General features: G+C 36.5%; 1 long non-coding RNA gene across 2 annotated transcripts in view; it reads left to right on the top strand.

The window, feature by feature from the left end:
- The first annotated feature begins 16,897 nt into the window (after window positions 1-16,897).
- LOC123601609 overlaps window positions 16,898-19,885 on the top strand; it is a 271,788-nt gene continuing 268,800 nt past the window's right edge. For both annotated transcript variants that reach the window (XR_006714193.1, XR_006714192.1), the window contains exon 1: window positions 16,898-17,029. This is a non-coding gene — a long non-coding RNA (uncharacterized LOC123601609). The remainder of the gene's footprint in view (window positions 17,030-19,885) is intronic.

Below are 19,885 nucleotides of genomic sequence, written 5' to 3'. Positions count from 1 at the left end.
GTTTAGGAGAGTCTTCTTATTGAGTGTTGGTGCATGTACATCTCTGAATGGTCAGGAAACGGGAAATAGAGTTCCCTTCAGGGTAATTTGCCACTTCACAAGTTGTTTGTCAAAATTTGCAAGTAGATCAGTCCTTGCAAAGAGTGGAGTGTTTTTATTTTTACTTTTTTTTGTAATTAAGATACATTTTTTATTAAGAGCTGCTAGAAACCAACATTTTTCCACTCATAAATTTAGCATCTTCTGACACAGTGAGAATTACAATGGTAGGGAAGAAAGGAGACTGTGCAAACAAAACAAAGACATAAAATGTAATGAGGGAAAAGCAGCCAGCTTGCTGCAACTGTAAAAAGGAAGAAAACTTCAGGGAGGTCTGATTTATAGGGAATAATTATTATTGGCTGATTTAGAAAACTGGGGCAGAGATAGGAAGCCGCTGAAATGACTGTTTTTGCAAACTGATTTGAAGACCTCTTCTCATCTATGCCATTATAAAATAATAATTCTTGGTGAATGTGTCCTCTTTCACTAAAGGATTTGCAAGGACTTGAAAAACACTGCTTGAATAGAATTATGATGCCTGAGAAGCACATTCAGACCACTATTTTAAATGTAAAAGCAAAGACCAGGAGCAGAACAGGGATTTGTGAAGAGTTGCCTAAGGATACAGAATAAGAGAATATATCCAGTTAACAAATTCTGACTTCCTAAATTCAGAAACAGTTGGTTACCATAGTTAAACTTAAATTCTCATTAGGGAACTTAATCTTCACAATAGCTTTCAGTCTAAGAGAGATCATTCATCTATTAATTCATCATTCAGTTATTCATCAGACATTTATTGAGCTCCTGCTATATGCCAGGTACAGGTTTCTGTGCTAAGAACACATGCATAAGTAAGACATCTCTTCTTTCAAAGAGCTCCTGTATTTAAAGAGATGAATTTAAATGAATGTGATGAACTAAGATGTACATTTTCCCAAATGGGAAATACTAATAAATAAAATGCTTAGACTCAGAAACCCAGATGTTATCTTTGCTGTCGATAACGTATTTTTTTCTTAAAACAAAATATTATTTGCCTTGTTATTCATATAGTTTTTATAAGGTACCACTTTAATAAGATATATCTCCTCAGACCCTAGGATGAGATTAAGTTGAAATCAAAGCATCAGAGGTGGCCCTTTATATTTGGAAAGAGCATTGAACTGAACATAGTAATCTGGCTTATAATTGTTTCTTTTATTAACCTATTGTGTGAATTAAGGCAAGAGATTGCACCTCTTTAGGATTTATATTACTCATTTCTAAACAGTGAGTTGGGGACTAGCTGGAGGACTCTTTAAGATTGTCAACAAATTAAAACAAATCAAACAAATATGTATTGATCACCTTCTATAAGCCTAAATCGTTCAAGGAGCTGGGGATACAGACATGAACAAAATAGTAAGGCAGGAAAATCAAAGTGTGACATCCTGGAAGCCATGTAAAGAAAATGTTTCCAGGAATAGGGAGAGATTCATTTTCAAATGTTTTTGATAGATTAGATGAAATGAGGGTAAAAACTGACCTTTGGCTTTAGCAAAATTAATCATTGGTAACCTTGACGAGAGCTGTTTCAGGAGATTGATGGCAATAAAGATGTGATTTTGGAATGAGTTCTAGGTGAGAGACTGAACATATAAATGGACAATGGACAGACTATATATAAAAATAGAATTCCGACCCATAGTAGGCAGCAAACAGTTCAGGAAACCAACCCATTGTCTATACTAACCAACCCAGGAAGTCAACCTACTGTCTGTAAGTCAGAATTGTAGAAAGTCAGATAGCGATTTGTTCAGATAACAAACAGTTCAGGAAACTAAAAAATAACCCTTGTAATAGTCAGCCACAAGTGGCCATGACTTTATTAATAACTGACAGCTTCCCTAACTTTTATCCTTGTTTCAAACTCAGGGCCAATTAGAGAAAGCCAAATATGCACCTCTAGCTGGTCATATGGGACATCCTGCTTCTAGTTAGCCTGCCTATGGCTTCCTCATGCCAACAGCCTCCATACATGGCACACCTGAAGCCTTCCCTTTTTTCCATAAAGCTTTCCCAATCTTCTGCCTGCCATTTGAATTTCTACTGAAGACAGGTGATAGTGGCTGAATCCTTTGTTATAGCAAGTTCTGAATCAATAGCCTGTGCTTGTTCTTATTTGGATGTTTTTTGTTTATTTCCACATAGAAAAAAATTGAGAAGAAAAATTGGAAAAAGAATATAGACAGTTTAAAAAGAGTTTTTTTTATAAAGCTGAGCAGAAAAATGTGTCAGTAACTGAAGTGAGACACATTTCTTTTGATATTGTGCTGGCAAGGACCTCAAATACAGTGATTAATAGAAGCAGCGATAGTGGGCATCCTTGTTTCTTCCTGATGTTAAAAAAATTTTTTTTAAATCTTACCATTATGACATTTTCTGTGTCCTTTATTAGAGAGAGGACATTACCTTCTATTCCTAACTTGAGAAGAGTTTTAAAATTTGTTTTGAATGTTTTTTATGGTTTAAACACGAACGAGTGTTGATTTTTTTGGCAAATGCCCTTGCTGCATCTATTAAGACTATTACATGGCTATTCATCCTTTATGTTTGCAATGTCCTGAATTATGTTAGATTTTCTGTTGCTTAGCATTCTTCAATTCCTTGGTTAAATTCAGCTTGGACATGATTTTTAAAAATGCATTGCTGATTTGGTTTGCCAAGAGTGTTTAGGATTATATTATAAGTGAGTTTTTATTCCCCTCACCTGTGTTGTTTAATTTATTATGACATCAGAGGTTGATATCCATATTTTATATACCAAGCTTATAAAATGGGTGGCATTTCCTTTTTTCTCCTACTCTCTGGAAAAGTTTTTATAGATCAGAGTTATCTGTTCCTTGAATTTTGACAGCATTAACCTTGAAATGCATATAGGCCAAGTATTTCTGTGTATGTGGGTGTCAATTTATGTAGGTACTGATTTTATGTCTGTAACACAATCATTAAATGCATGTGTTTAATTTCTTCTAGAGTCAGTTTTAGACCATTTCTCTACATTTCCACAATTGAATCATCATAAGAGTTGTGCAGTTTTATTTCATCTAGGTTTTAATTTGCATTCTCCTAATGTCTAATGATTTTGAGTGTGTGATATCATGTTCTTATTTGTATTCTATGTTATCTTCTTTTGCCCATTTAAAAAATTGGGTTGTTTTCTCATGATTGGGTTTTGAGTGTTATTTATATATTCTGAACACAAGTCCATCAGGAAAATTATTTGCAAATACTTTATCCTAGTTTGTGTCTTATCTTTTCATTTTCTTAACAACATCTTTCAAAGAGCAGAAGTTTTTCATTTTGATTGAAATCCAATTTAACAAGAATTTAATAGATTGTTCTTATATGTTTTATCTAATAAGTCTTTGCCTAACTTAAAGAATTTCTCCCATACTTTATTCTAGAAGCTTTTTAGCTTTAAAAAAAATCCATTTTGAGTTGAACTTTATGGTGTGAGATATGTATTGAAGTTCACTTTTTTGTATTTTGATGTGTGGTTATTCTAGCACTATTTTTTGAAAGACTGTCCTTCTCTCACTGAATAATCTATCATTAATAATCTATCATTCATCTCTCACTGAATAATCTAGTCATTAAAAAAAATCTATTGTCTCTGTATGTGTGGTTTTACTCCAAAACTCTGTCTTGTTCCAAAGATATTTTTGTCTATATCTGTATTCCAGTACCATACTGTCTGGGTAAGCATGACTTTATAATAAGTTTTAATATCAGGTAGCACAAATCCTGTAACTTGGTTTCTTTTACAAAATTGTTTTGATTATTCTTAGTCCTTAGCATTTCTGTGTGACTTTTAGAATCAGCTTGTCAAATCCTACCAGAAATACCAGGAACTTGATTGGGATTGTATTACACCTATAAGATCAATTTGGAGAGAACCAACATCTTAAAAATACAGAGTTTCTAGTGCATGAACATGTTATATTTTTTCCATTTATTTAGATCTTTGAAAATTTGAGCACTGTTGGGATGCCTGGGTGGCTCAGTCAGTTAAGCGGCCAGCTTCAGCTCAGGTCATGATGTCACAACTCAAAGGCTCATGAGTTCGAGCCCTGCGTCGGGCTCTGTGCTGACAGCTCAGAGCCTGGAGCTTAATTCCGATTCTGTGTCTCCCCCTCTCTCTGCCCCTCTCCTGCTCATACTCTGCCTGTCTCTCTCAAAAATAAATAAACATTAAAAAAATTTTAAAAAAATATTTGAGGACTGTTTTGCGGTAGGTCTTACATATACTTTTCAGATTTATTACTAATATTTCACTTTTTTATTTTGTTATGAATATTGTTGCTTTTTCAGTTTCAATTTATTTTTTTCTTTAAAAATTTTTAATGTTTATTCATTTTTGAGAGACATAGAGTGTGAGCAGGAAAGAGGCAGAGAGGGAGACACAATCTGAAGCAAGCTTCAGGCTCTGAGCTGTCAGCACAGAGCCCGATGCCAGGCTCAAACCCATGAACCATGAGATCATGATCTGAGCCAAAGTTGGACTCTCGATGGACTGAGCCACCCAGGCACCCCTCAATTACAATTTCTGATCATCATGTCTATTATAAAGACATACTTTATATTTATGTATATTGGTCCTATATCCTGTAACCTTGCTGAACGTAACTACTAATTGTAAATAGTTTTTTTTTTAAATACATTCCGGTGGATTTTCTATGTAGATGATCATGCTGTTTGGTAGTATAGACAGTTTTACTTCTTGTTTTACAAAATGGATATCTTTTATTTATTTTTCTGTGTTAATGGAGTAGCTAGTACCTCCAGGGAACATAAATGGTGAGAACCGCATTCTTATCTTTTCCCTAATATTAGTAGGAATATGTCCATCTTTCACGTTAAGTATGAGATTAATTGTAGATTTTAATAGATACCCTTTAGCAGATTGAGGAAGTTCAATTTTGAGTGTACTGAGATTTTTCCAAGAATGGATATTAGATTTTGTCAAATGATTTTTCTGTATGTATTGAGAGCATCACCTGGTTTTATTGTTTTGATTGTAAATTACAATGATTGAATTCAAATGTTAAATCAAGCTTGTATTTTTGGGATAATTTTCTGTTGGTTATAATATATATTCATTTTTACATGTTGCTATATTCAATTTGTTAAAATTTTGTTTAGAATTTTCACATCTCTGTTCAAGAGGAATATTGATCTTTAGTTTTCTTAAAATATTTTGGTCAGGTTTAATTATAAGGTTACTGCCAGAAGTGTTCCATTCTCTCCAATAGTCTAGAAAAGCTTGTGTGTAATTGATGTTGTTTTTTCCTTAAATGTATGGTAGAATTCCCTCCACTGAAGGTATATGTGCCTGTTTTCTTTTGCGTGTGTGTGGGGGGAAAGTTTTTAACTACAAATTTGTATATTTAGTGTATGTAGGTATATTCAGGTTATCTGCATTTACGTTTCTTTCAAAAATATCAGACAGCTTCACAATACAGGATACATATTCCCATCTGCCAGAATTGGGGGGTATTCAGTAGTAGCTGCCTCTAGTCTGACATTGTCTCTATAACTCTCTATTGGCTAACATTCTTTATTTATATTAACTTAATAGCTACTATACACTTTTGGGTTACTAACCTTTCATTAAAGTTTTAATGTGCATTCATTTGTTATAGATCCCAAAGATGATCTATTTCAACTATCTAATTTAGTAGGTGTTGAAAACTGTAGTTTCACAAAGGTCGCTCAGCAAGTTATGTGAGAATTAGAGTCTAGGTTTCTTGTCATATGCTCAAGTGCCTTTTCATTGTCCCTTCAGACTTTCCTGTATCTGTACATCATCTGCTTGCCTAGTAGTTGCTTCAGCTAGTATAATCCTGGGTACAGGAAGTGATGTGCACAAATAGATCTGTCTTCCTCCATAATATATTGAAAAGCATGTTTTCCAGTCATGCTTCTTAGTAAACATTTCCAAGGCCTTATTGCTCTGTATGTCTTTCTTGTTCTTCCCTTTCTTTTCTTCCAGTTCCTCACTCATTATAACGTGGAGAAAGGTATAAATTTAGTCAACTTTGTTTCACTCCACCTTGGTGTTTCTTAATCTGGTCCTTATATTCTCCATATTTTCTTGCCTAATTCAAAACTTACCCTCATACCTGGACGTATGTATACTCTAGCAATAGAATTTCCTACTTCACATATCCTGCCTCCAAATATTTTGAGACATGTGCAGAATAATCTTACCACAAGATCTAACCTTCTGTTTAAAAATTTCTTTTCCTATGATCAAGTTTTTATGGCATGGGCCTAAAAGAGATTAGGAGAAGGTACCATGTGAGGACCTGTTTGTTTGTTTGTTTGTTTGTTTGCTTTCTATAATTTATTTTTTATAATTTACATTCAAGTTAGTTAGCACATGGTGCAACAATGATTTCAGGAGATTCTTAAGCCCCTTACCCATGTAGCCATTTACCCACAACCCTCCAGAAACCCTCTGTTTGTTCTCTGTATTTAAGAGTCTCTTAGGTTTTGTCCCCCTCCGTGTTTTTATATTATTTTTTGCTTCTCTTCCCTAACGTTCATCTGTTTTGTATCTTAAAGCTCATATGAGTGAAGTCATATATTTGTCTTTCTTTGACTAATTTCACTTAGCATAATACCCTCTAGTTCCATCCATGTAGTTGCAAATGGTAAGATTTCATTCTTTTTGATTGCTGAATAATACTCCATTGTATATATATACCACATCTTCTTTATCTGCTCATCCATCGATGGACATTTGGGCTCTTTCCATACTTTGGCTACTGTTGATAGTGCTGCTACAAACATTGGGGTGCATGTGTCCTTTTGGAACAGCATACCTGTATCCCTCGGATAAATACCTAGTAGTGCAATTGCTGGATCAAAGGGTAGTTCAATTTTACTTTTTGAGGAACCTCCATACTGTTTTCCAGAGTGGCTGCACCAGTTTGCATTCCCACCATCAGTGCCAAAGAGGTCCTCTTTCTCCGCATCCTTGCCAACATCTGTTGTTGCCTGAGTTGTTAATGTTAGCCATTCTGCAATGTGTGAGGTGGTATCTCATTGTGGTTTTGATTTGTTATTTGTATTTCCCTGATGATGAGTGATATGGAGCATTTTTTAATGTTTCGGTTGGCCATCTGGATGTCTTCTTTGGAGAAGTGTCAATGCATGTTTTTTGCCCATTTCTTCACTAGATTATTTATTTTTTGGGAGTTGAGTTTGATAAGTTCTTTATAGATTTTGGATACTAACCCTTTATCTGATATGTCATTTGCAAATGTCTTCTCCCATTCTATTGATTGCCTTTTAGTTTTGCTGACTGTTTCCTTCGCTGTGCAGAAGCTTTTTATTTTGATGAGAACCCAATAGTTTAGTTTTGCTTTGGGTTCCCTTGCTTCTGGAGATATGTTGAGAAAAGTTGCTGCAGCCAAGATCAAAGAGTTTTTGCCTGCTTTCTCCTCCAAGATTTTGATGGCTTCCTGTCTTACATTTAGGTCTTTTATCCATTTTGAGTTTATTTTTGTGTATGGTGTAAGAAAGTGGTCCAGGTTCATTCTTCTGTATGTTGCTGTCCAGTTTTCCCAGCACCATTTGCTGAAGAGACTGTCTTTATTCCAGTGGATAGTCTTTTCCTGCTTTGTCAAAGATTAGTTGACCATATGTTTCTGGGCCCATTTCTGGATTCTCTATTCTGTTCCATTGATCTGAGTGTCTGTTTTTGTGCCAGTATCACACTGTCTTGATGATTACATTTGTGATACAGCTTGAAGTCTGGAATTGTGATGCCTCCAGCTTTGGTTTTCTTTTTCAAGATCGCTTTGGCTATTCAGGGTCTTTTCTGGTTCCATAGAAATTTTAGGATTGCTTGTTCTAGCTCTGTGAAGAATGCTGGTGTTATTTTGATAGGGATTGCATTGAATATGTAGATTGCTTTGGGTAGTATTGACATTTTAACAATATTTGTTCTTCCTATCCAGGAGCATGGAATCTTTTTCCATTTTTTTTGTGTCTTCTTCAATTTTTTTCATAAGTTTTCTATAGTTTTCAGTGTATAGATTTTTCACCTCTTTGGTTAGATTTATTCCTGGGTAATTTATGGGTTTTGGTGCAATTGTAAATGGAATTGATTCCTTGATTTCTCTTTCTGTTGCTTCACTGTTGGTGTATAGGAATGCAGCCGAATTCTGTGCATTGGTTTTATATGCTGCCGTTTTGCTGAATTCATGGATCGGTTCTAGCAGTTTTTTGGTAGAATCTTTTGGGTTTTCCATATAGAGTATCATGTCATCTGTGAAGAGTGAAAGTTTGGCCTCCTCCTGGCCAATTTGGATGCCTTTTATTTCTTTGTGTTGTCTGATTGCTGAGGCTAAGACTTCCAATATTATTCAATATGTTGAATAACAGTGGTGAGAGTGGACATCCCTGTCTTGTTTCTAACCTTATGGGGAAAGCTCTCAGTTTTCCCCCATTGAGGATGATATTAGCGTTGGGTTGTTCATATATGGCTTTTATGATCTCGAGGTATGATCCTTCTATCCCTACTTTCTTGAAGGATATCCTTTTAACAAGAAAGGATGTGTGTATTTTGTCAAATTCTTTCTCTGAATCTATTGAGAGGATCATGTAGTTCTTGTCTTTTCTTTTATTGATGTGATGTATCACACTGGTTGTTTTGTAGATGTTGAACCAGCCATGCATCCCAGGTATAAATCCCACTTGGTCGTGGTGCATAATTTTTTTAATGTATTGTTGGATCCGGTTGGCTAGTATCTTGTTGAGGATCTTTGCTTCCATGTTCATCAGGGAAATTGGTCTATAGTTCTCTTTTTTAGTGGGGTCTTTGTCTGGTTTTGGAATCAAGGTAATGCTGGCTTCATAGAAAGAGTTTGGAAGTTTTCCTTCCATTTCTACATTTTTGGAACAGCTTCAAAAGAGTAAGTGTTAACTCTTCTTTAATTGTTTGGTAGAATTCCCCTGGAAACTCATCCAGCCCTGGACTCTTGTTTGGTGGGAGACTTTTGATTACTGATTTAATTTCTTTATTGGTTATGAGTCTGTTCAAAGTTTCTGTTCCTGTTGTTTCTACAACAGGGAAGAAATTTATCCATTTCTTCCAAATGCCCAATTTGTTGGCATATAATTGCTCATAATATTATATTATTATTGTTTGCATTTCTGTGGTGTTAGTTGTGATCTCTTCTCTTTCATTCATTATTTTATTTATTTGGGGTGTTTCCTTTTTCTTTTTGATCAAACTGGCTAGTGGTTTATCAGTTTTGTTTATTCTTTTAAAGAACCAGCTTCTGGTTTCATTGATCCCTTCTGTGTTTTTGGTTTTTATAGCATTGATTTCTGTTCTAATCTTTATTATTTCCTATCTTCTGCTGTTTTTGTGCTTTATTTGCTGTTCTTTTTCCAGTTCCTTAAGGTGTAAGGTTAGATTGTGTATATGACACCTTTCTTCCTTCTTTAGGAAGGCCTGGATTGCTATATACTTTCGTCTTATTGCCGCCTTTCCTGCGTCCCAGAGGTTTTGGGCTGTGGTGTTATCATTTTCATGGGCTTCTATGAACTTTTTAATTTCCTCTTTAACTTCTTGGTTGTCCCATTCATTCCTTAGTAGGATGGTCTTTAGTCTCCAAGTATGTGTTATATTTCCATATTTTTGGGGGGGTTGATTTCAAATTTCATAGTGTTGTGGTCTGAAAATATGCATGGTATGATCTCGATCTTTTTGTACTTGTTGAGGGCTCATTTGTGTCCCAGTATATGATCTATTTTGGAGAATGTTCCATGTGCACTGGAGAAGAATGTGTATTCTGCTGCTTTAGGATGAAATGTTCTGAATATATCTGTTAAGTTCATTCAGTCATTGTGTCAGTCAAAGCCATTCTTTCCTTGTTGATTTTCTGTTTAGATGATCTGTCCATTGTTATAAGTGGGGTGTTGAAGTCCCCTACTATTAGGGTATTATTATCAATTAGTTTCTTTGTGTTTGTCATTAATTGATGTATGTATTTGGCTGCTTCCACATTTGCAGCATCAATGTTTACAATTGTTATATCTTCTTGGTGGATAGACCCCTTAATTATGATATAATACCCTTCTTCATCTCTTGTTACAGTCTTTCTTTTAAAGTCTAGATTGTCTGATGTAAGTATGGCTACTCGGGTTTCTTTTGGTGACCGTTATCATGATAGATGGTTCTCCATCCCCTACTTTCAATCTGAAGGTGTCTTTAGGTCTAAAGTGAGTCTCTTATAAACAGCGTATAGATGGATCTTGTTTTCTTATGCATTCTGTTACCCTGTGGCTTTTGATTAGAGCATTTAGTCCATTGATGTTTAGGGTGAGTACTGAAAGATACGAATTTATTGCTATTATGTTGCCTGTAGAGTTGGGGTTTCTGGTGGTGTTCTCTGGTCCTTTCTAGTCTTTGTTGCTTTTTTTTCTTTTTTTTTTTTTCTCCTCAGTCCCCCTTAAAATTTCTTTCAGGGCTAGTTTAGTGGTCACAAACTCCTTTAAATTTGTTTGTCTGGGAAACTTTTAATCTCTCCTTATATTTTGAATGACAGCCTTGCTGGATAAAGAATTCTTGGCTGCATATTTTTCCAATTCAACACATTATATATATATCCTGCCACTTCTTTCTGGCCTGCTGAGTTTCTGTGACTAACCCCTTGTAGGTTAAGGACTTTTTTTCCCCTTGCTGCTTTCATGATTCTTTCCTTGCCTGAATATTTGCGACTTTGACTATGATATGCCTTGTTGATAGTCGGTTTTTGTTGAATCTGATGGGAGTCCTCTGTGCTTCCTGGATTTTGATGTCTGTCTCTTTCCCCAGGTTGGGGAAGTTTTGTGCTATGATTTGCTCACATAACCCTTCTACCCCTTTTTCTCTCTTTTCATCTTCTGGGACACCTATGATTCTGATGTTCCTTTTTAATGAGTCACTGATTTCTCTAATTCTTAAATTGTATTCTTTTGCCTCAGTCCCCTCTTTTTTTTTCTGCTTCATTGTTCTCCATAAGTTTGTTCTCTATGTCACTGATACACTGCCCTGCTTCATCCATCCATGCCGCTGTGGCATGCATTTGAGATTGCAGCTCAGTTATAGCATTTTTTATTTCATCCCGACTAGCTTTTACTTCTTTTATCTCCACAGAAAGGGATTCTAATCTCTTTTTGGCCCCAGCTAGTATTCTCATTATCGTGATTCTAAATTCTGTTTTGGACATTTTGCTTGTATCTGTGTTGATTAAGTCCCTGGCTGTTATTTCTTTGTACTCTTTCTTTTAGGGTGAATTCCTTCATTTTGTAATTTTTTTAAACAATTTTTTTTAATGTTTATTTCTAAGACAGAGAGAGACAGAGCATGAGTGGTGGGGGGGGGGGGGGGAGAGGGACACACAGAATCAGAAGCAGGCTCCAGGCTCTGGGCTATTTGCAAAGAGCCTGACACGGGGCTGTAACCCACAAACTGTGAAATCATGACCTGAGCCGAAGTCGGTCGCTCAACTGACTGAGCCACTCAGGTGCCCCGTCTTCATTTTGTCATTTTGAAGGAAGAAAAGTAATTAATGAGGTAAAAAAATTAAAATTAAAAAATTAAAAACAACAAAAAATCAAATAAAAGATGCTAGATTCTAGGTGTGTTCTGGTCTGGTTGTTAAAAGGAGCTTGACAGATTAGAGAAAAAAGGGAAAGATAAGAAAAGAAAAAATAAAGGAAAATGGAGAATTTGAAAAAATGAATACAATTAAATAGAATAAAATGAAATTATGGAAGTAAAAATTTTTAATTTGAAAAATTTACAAAAATAAAAAATTTAGTAGCAAAAAACAAAAAAGTTTTTAATAGAAATGGAAAATAAAAATAAATTATTTCTCTTTCTGTATTCAAGAATAAGAAAAGAAAGGAAAAAATTTCACTAGATGGAGCAGCAAACAGGCTGAAGTGTGATTGAAACAGATTGGTTTCCCCTAGAAATAAAACTATGAAGCATTTTGCAGTCTGTAAACTAAGCAGGTGGAGAGACTTGTGGTGTTCTTGCCAAGTGAGGTTGTCCCAGTTGGGCGGGGCTTAGTGTAACAGCTCTGTCATCCACTAGAGGGCGCTGCTTAGCTTACTGGGGTGGATTGTTGTGGTGTCTGTAGGTGTGTATGGGCCTGTGCGGGAAGGATGAAAGTGGCATCATGCATCTACCCCGTCTCTAGTATCAGAACTCTGCTCTCCCTGATCAGCAGCCGTGCACTCCTTTATCTCCAGCTTCTGTCCACTCCCTGCTTTTACAACCTCAGGTTGCTGGGTGGCACCTCCCTCCTGAGTTTTATCTCAGATGAGGCCGTTTCCCAACCCCTCACTTCTGAGGTACTGCGGGTTTGGCCAGCTCAGACCTTCTGGGGGAGGGTGTCACTGAGCAATGGCTGGTTGATGGCCTGCCCTCAGGAATGTTTAGGAGATGCACTGCTGCTGATACCCAGAGACGGTGGCTGGGTGCCAGCCCGCGCCAGAAAAAGTTCATGTGATCGTGTAGCACTAGTGTTACAGGGATTATGGCAAATCACACACATCTGGCCCCAGGCTTCTCCCTTAATGTCCTTGTTCTAGCACCAGTGAATGTGGTTGTTCTCTGGAGTTTGCTGGGACCTTTGCTTGTGGGGAGGCTGCACAGCCTCTACCAAATGTCCTCCCAGCAGAGGAACCGCCTTTCTCCCTGTGGTCTGTGGACTCCAAGGACCTTGCTCTCTGCTCCTTGGGATTGCCCTTCCCACCAGAGCACCACCAGGTATCAAGCTGCAGAGTTTCAGACTCTGCACTCCCCCTGTTTATAGAGTCTTAATGGAATTTAAGCCCTCTCCTTTCTCTTTTCTCCATTATTTTGTTCACTCCCTTGAATACTCATTCTTTTCAGCTGCATTTGGGTGTTGGGGGAGGGGAATGTTTTCCATACTCTGTCCTGTCTCTGCAAGCAAAAGCAGGTCGCTGCCCTCCATGGCTTTCTCCCCCAGTTCATCCCTCTGCACCACATACCTGCTGAGTTCTTTGGTTCAAGTTGTGCATATTGTTGTGTTAATTCTCATATCAGTTTTCTAGGTGTGCAGGATGGCTTAGTGTTGATCTGGCTGTATTTCAGAGATGAGAGACACAAAAAAACCTTCCATGCTGTTCCGCCATCTTGGCCCCCTCCAGGACCTGTTTATGAAGTTAGGAAGAGTCCTGTTTGGGCACCAGGGTGCTTCTTTCTTCATCAGCCCATTTATCACATCAGTCTAGTGACTGGGAATAGCTCTTGGATTTACCTAGTTCAGGTACGTGGCCTGACAATACCTGCTGTAGTTCTTTTAATGGAGATTTTAGTAAGAAACACCAAAATACATTGGGAAGCATGGTCTCATTCTTAGAATGGGATATGTAAACTTTGCTAAAAGTTAATAACCCTAATGTACCTTTTATACAAACCCATGGTTGACTGCCAACACCTCCTAATCAGGTTACTGTAGGTGGTGAGGCAATATTTCTGGTATATTCTGTTCCTGCTCCTCCAGCCATGCCTTCTCCACTTTTGAGCTTCATCCTTGTCCAGAGTTCTATTATTATTCATTTTTAGGTTAATAACAGAGATCTATGTGTCTCTTATCAATATGTCTTCCAGATTCAGTTTTTCATGAACAGGTGTTCTATTTCTTTCTTTCTTTTTTTTTTTTTAATATATGAAATTTATTGTCAAATTGGTTTCCATACAACACCCAGTGCTCATCCCAAAAGGTGCCCTCCTCAATACCCATCACCCACCCTCCCCTCCCTCCCACCCCCCATCAACCCTCAGTTTGTTCTCAGTTTTTAACAGTCTCTTATGCTTTGGCTCTCTCCCACTCTAACCTCTTTATTTATTTATTTATTTTTCCTTCCCCACCCCAATGGGTTTCTGTTAAGTTTCTCAGGATCCACATAAGAGTGAAACCATATGGTATCTGTCTTTCTCTGTATGGCTTATTTCACTTAGCATCACACTCTCCAGTTCCATCCACGTTGCTACAAAAGGCCATATTTCATTTTTTCTCATTGCCACGTAGTATTCCATTGTGTATATAAACCACAGTTTCTTTATCCATTCATCAGTTGATGGACATTTAGGCTCTTTCCATAATTTGGCTATTGTTGAGAGTGCTGCTCTAAACATTGGGGTACAAGTGCCCCTATGCATCAGTACTCCTGTATCCCTTGGGTAAATTCCTAGCAGTGCTATTGCTGGGTCATAGGGTAGGTCTATTTTTAATTTTCTGAGGAACCTCCACACTGCTTTCCGGAGCGGCTGTACCAATTTGCATTCCCACCAACAGTGCAAGAGGGTTCCCATTTCTCCACATCCTCTCCAGCATCTATAGTCTCCTGATTTGTTCATTTTGGCCACTCTGACTGGCGTGAGGTGATATCTGAGTGTGGTTTTGATTTGTATTTCCCTGATAAGGAGCGACGTTGAACATCTTTTCATGTGCCTGTTGGCCATCTGGATGTCTTCTTTAGAGAAGTGTCTATTCATGTTTTCTGCCCATTTCTTCACTGGGTTATTTGTTTTTTGGGTGTGGAGTTTGGTGAGCTCTTTATAGATTTTGGATACTAGCCCTTTGTCCGATATGTCATTTGCAAATATCTTTTCCCATTCCGTTGGTTGCCTTTTAGTTTTGTTGGTTGTTTCCTGAACAGGTGTTCTATTTCAACTAGAACTTACAAATGTTGTTAGTATTGCTTCTGTGTTTTTTAAACTGTTAATTGCCAAATTTAGGGATTTTTGCTGCCTGAGAACTGTGGAAGCCAGGATCCCTATATTCTGCTTTAGAATGTCTTCTTGATGCCTGGGAAGAGTGTCTTCTTTGATGAAGATAAGAACCAAATAATGGTCATTGTGAAGTCCTTGGGTCCCAACACCCTGGAATGAATGTCTCCTTGATGTTGACAGGATTTAGGAGGCTAACTACAGAGTCAAAAATCATGGTGATGTTTGTAGACATGAAATTGAACATTCAGAATTTCTGGATATTTCCCTATACTGTTTTAATGATAGCTCTGATATTTACTATTTATTTTTGGTTTATGGGGCTATTTTTTATTCTTATTTCTTTCTAGACCACTAGGCTTTCCATTTGCATATCCATTTGGATATCTCTTTGGAAAGAAATATGTCCATGAGTCATATCTTTGTAATCTTACCATTGGTTCCCAAATGGTGATGTGAGCCAATACTAACTATACTACATCAAAATTCTTTGAGAGAATTTATTAAAAAGTATAATCCCTGAAAGCTTACCTAGAATTTCTCATAAATTATATATGGGGTAACGCCTGTGTTTCTAAGGAAGTTCCTAGGATATTCTTATATGAAGCTGGGTTGAGAAATGCTGATCTGAATGGTAGATATCCCGTTTATGTTTGATGGAGTTTTAGATTTTATAACAATAACAATTACTAATATGGTAATACTTATTGGACACATTATATATCAAACATTTTAAATGTCTTGTGGAACATATATATTACTTTTATGAAGATTACTATAATCATATGAGGTAAATATAATTATCACCCTCATATGGGGAAACAAAGCTAACTCAGAATCACATATCTAATGATTGGAATTTAAGCTTATACTCAAAACCATTCAATTCTAAATAGTATGCTACCTAAATGTAAGGAGCAAGCACTGGTTCTAACTCTTTCTCCAACAGAGTGACCTTGGAGAAGACATTTAAATATTCAGGAAATCTGTGGGGTTTTTTTTTTTTTTTTCATTTGTAAAATGAGTGTGTTAGGTTAGGTAATTTTCTAGCTCATTTTAGCTCAAAAACGATGCTTTTTGTATGAAAATGAATTATCTTTAAGAAGCATAACAATGAACTAATCTCTAATGTATGAAACATTTATACACAATTTACAGGAGTATTCATGGAAGTATAAACCTTCAGTACAATTTGGCACCTTTCACACTAATCTTTCATTTTACGAACACTTAATATATACACTTTCTGCTCTAAATATTGAACTGCAATTCTCTCTTTTGCTACAGTGTAGGTATCTAGTTATTGGGCTTATCTATGACTCAGCTCTGCGGTTCCCGGGATTAATGTACACTTTGACTTTTCTTTTGCCATTTCTAACTGTCCTATAGTGAAGAGACTTTGCCAAAAGTATTGTTGTCTTAACACTTGAATCACAAGAGCATTCCTAACTTTTTGTCTTCTGTATTCACTGTTCTGTGGGTCATAAATGGAGTGGAACAATTGTATAATTTCTCGTGCACTACACTTCATAACGTGGTGGCATTTTGTTGTGGTGGTGGTTGTTTTTTGTAAACGACCTGCTGTTTCCACCCAGCTTCCTTCCCACGGACTAGACAAAATAATGGTACTTACCAACACTTCTTTATTAACCTGGGAAGACTCTGTTGAAATTTAGTTCTCACTTTTTAAAAGGTGACTACCCTTTTTCTCAGGATTTAGTTTTTAAAGCATTTATTCAGGAAAACATACAGTAGCTTATAGGCTTTGCTTACATAATTTCATATTGAGTTTTGTAATATGAACTATGTAATAAAAATGCAGATCATATTAGACAGCAGGGTAGGGGAGCATACAGAAATCAGACACACACACACAGATTACATACGTGTATATATATAAATTATATATTATGTATAATATACTATTTATATTGATTGGTAATGATTTTTATTTTCTCATAAGCTCATGGCACAAATTGTTCAGGAAAGTTTCCACTATCACAAATGTTTATTGGTGCTTTTTTTTTCTTATGTTCCAGAAGACATGCTTGCTCTATGGTTCCAGGTTCCATGAAGTGATATGTTACAAGACATATCGATCTGCAACAGAATCTGAGCATTTTTTTCCCAGTCAGTGCTCATGAAAAGGAAGTACAAAGAGTAAAGAGAGTTAAGGTAGCATTTAAAATTCTTTTATGGCCTTTGACTAGTTTTCTTAAAAAATGAAACAAACCTCCTTTTACTAATGTTAAATGTAACTCAGTCAAATAAGTAAAGTCTGATTATTTTAGAAGACTTTAAGATATAAGGTTTTACCAAATCATTCCTTTAAAATACTCCACGTAGTTACGGGTTTTGAAGGTATATTTGAAATCATCATTAACATAAAGAGTCATTGGGACCACCAAAGTTAACATTTATAAGTGACCAGAGAAGCTTTGTGAAAATTAATTTCTCCTCCAACCCAGAGATAAACGTTTCTATCTGGCTAACTTGTGCACATTATCTAATGTAATGTTATTTTCTGATTGATTAAATAGAGGACTTGAGACAAAGTTAGCATTGGAAAGAATACCTCATTTAAGATGCTATCCTAGAGTATTATTATTTAATCTATTCTTTTACTACAAACAGGGCTTCATTCATATAAATTTTGTGAATGTTGTGTTGACTGTCATAGATGAGCTCAAAGAGGAAGCCAGTTCCTATCCCTAAGGAGGTTGGAGTTCATATGTGTGCAGTGGCCTCATGTTCTTTTTATTTTTCTTTATTTTAATTTTTAAAATTTATTTATCTTTTTATTTTTTAATATACTTTATTGTCAAGTTCGCTAAGATACAGGGTATATGGTGTGCTATTGACTTTGGGAGTAGATTCCTGTGATTCATCACTTACATAAAACACCCAGTGCTCTGGGTGCCTGGATGGCTCAGTCATTTGAACGTCTGACTCTTGATTTCAGCTCAGGTCATGATCTCGCGGTTTGTGGGTTCAAGCCCCACACTGGGCTCTGCACGAACAGCACAGAGTCTGCTTGGGATTCTCTCTCCCTGTCTGTCTGCCCCTCCCCTGCTCATGCTCTTACTCTCTCAAAATAAATAAATAAACATGAAAAAAAGTTTAAAAAAAACCCACCCAGTGATCATTCCAACGAATGCCCTCCTCAATGTTCATCACCCATTTTCCCCATCTCCCTCCCTTCCTAGTAGCCTCATGTTCTGATCTTTTTAAAATATAGTTCTGATTGCAAATAGTCTGTATCATATTCCTGTGACAGATCAAAATATTTGAGAACCATGTATTTTCTATACCCAAACTACTTCTGAGATTTCCTTATACTGTTATCAAAGGCATGACTATTCTTTGGAAAACTTATTGCAGTTTTGGGTTTAAAAAATTTTGATCAAGGGTAGTGTAAACTATACAGTAAAGTATAAGGTTATAAATATCTTTAGAGAGGTGCAAATGAAATACTGTTGCTTTTCAGAAATAACTTGTATCTTGCAGGATCAAGGAGGAACTTACAGAAGCAATGACATTTGAAATAGACCTCCGATAGTATTGATAGTGGCAATTGATGATTGCCTAGCAGGCATTGTTTGCTTACTTGTTTATATACATTATCTTAGTTTGTTCTTCAAATTCTGTGAAGTAGCTTCAATTATTTAATAAGTGAAGAAGAGAGACATCACAAAGATATGTCATATACCTAACTGGGGATGGAACTGAGGATTTGAGGATTTAAACTATGTTTGACTCTGTTTTTTTTTTTTTAAGTTTATTTATTTATTTTGATAGAGACAGAGACAGCACAAGCCATGAAATGGGTAGAAAAAGAGGGAGAGAGAATCACAAGGCAGGTTCAGCACTGCCAGCACAGAATTTGACACAGGGCTTGAACTCATGAACCATGAGATCATGGCTGGAGCTGAAACCAAGAGTTAGATGCTCAACCAACTGAGCCACCAAGGTGCCCTTAAACTCTGTTTTTAAATTCACTATATCTATTGTATTTGTCTCAGTAGAATTAAATATGCAGAGGGGAGGGTATGAGGAAGAGTATTTGAGACAGTGGGAGCAGTATGTGCAAAGACACAGACTGGAAAGCACAGGAAACAGCAGAAAGAAGTTGATTTTTTGGAGCTATTGGTGTATGGTTAATGAGAAACAAATTTGGAAACACCATGTGGGGCAAGTTGGTGAAAAACCCTGCCTTGATTGCTAGACTCAAGATGCTGACTCCTATCTTAAGTGATACATTTATTGGTAGTTAGGGCTCACGAAAGGTAGTTAGGGCTAATGGGATCAGTATATAAGATGTTGGAGACTGAGAGATTCATCACAGGGTTAGAACTTTGATCCAGGAAAGCTCCAATGAGGATCTGAACTGCAGAGATGGATGGAGGAGGCCAGGATATGGAAGGAAGTACCAAGGTGCAAAGATGAGACCATGTGACTTAGTAGATATAGGTTCTTTAGGAAGAGACCCCTGTTTAACATGGAACATCATGATTTTGTACACACTGATTCGGATGCCTAGGTGGACATTTTCAGGAGGCATTTGGAAGAGTTTGCTTGTAGGCCGCCACCCAACTGTCTTATTAGGAGAGGAGTGCTGTATGTAACAAGAATTTCGAGTGAAAGATGAAGCAGAAATAAATCAGCATTCTTTTGTTCTATGGGAGACACTGTTCTGTGTGCTTTACTACAATAATCCTATGAGATAAATATTATTAACTCCATTTTAAAGGTAAAGAAATGGCTTACGAGAATTTGCATTTTGCCCAAAGTCTCAAAGTATTAGTAAGTAGTAGAGCTAAGATTCAAACTTAAGTCGGCTTCACAGAGGGGCCTGAAATCATCAGACTTTGAAATTATTGTTCATTTATTCATTTATTATTTACTTTATTTGTCATTTATTTTGCCCAAAGCATTACTCAATCTCCAGAAAAAATTATGTGGAAAAGGCAGTCCGATACAATGCTATTCACGTATATTTTTAAAAGAAAAACCCACAAAATGCTGCATATT

This window comes from Leopardus geoffroyi, chromosome D1 (assembly GCF_018350155.1).
Source record: "Leopardus geoffroyi isolate Oge1 chromosome D1, O.geoffroyi_Oge1_pat1.0, whole genome shotgun sequence".
Taxonomy (NCBI): domain Eukaryota; kingdom Metazoa; phylum Chordata; class Mammalia; order Carnivora; family Felidae; genus Leopardus; species Leopardus geoffroyi.
Note: the sequence above shows the minus strand (reverse complement) of the source record. Positions and strands in the feature narration are given on the sequence as shown.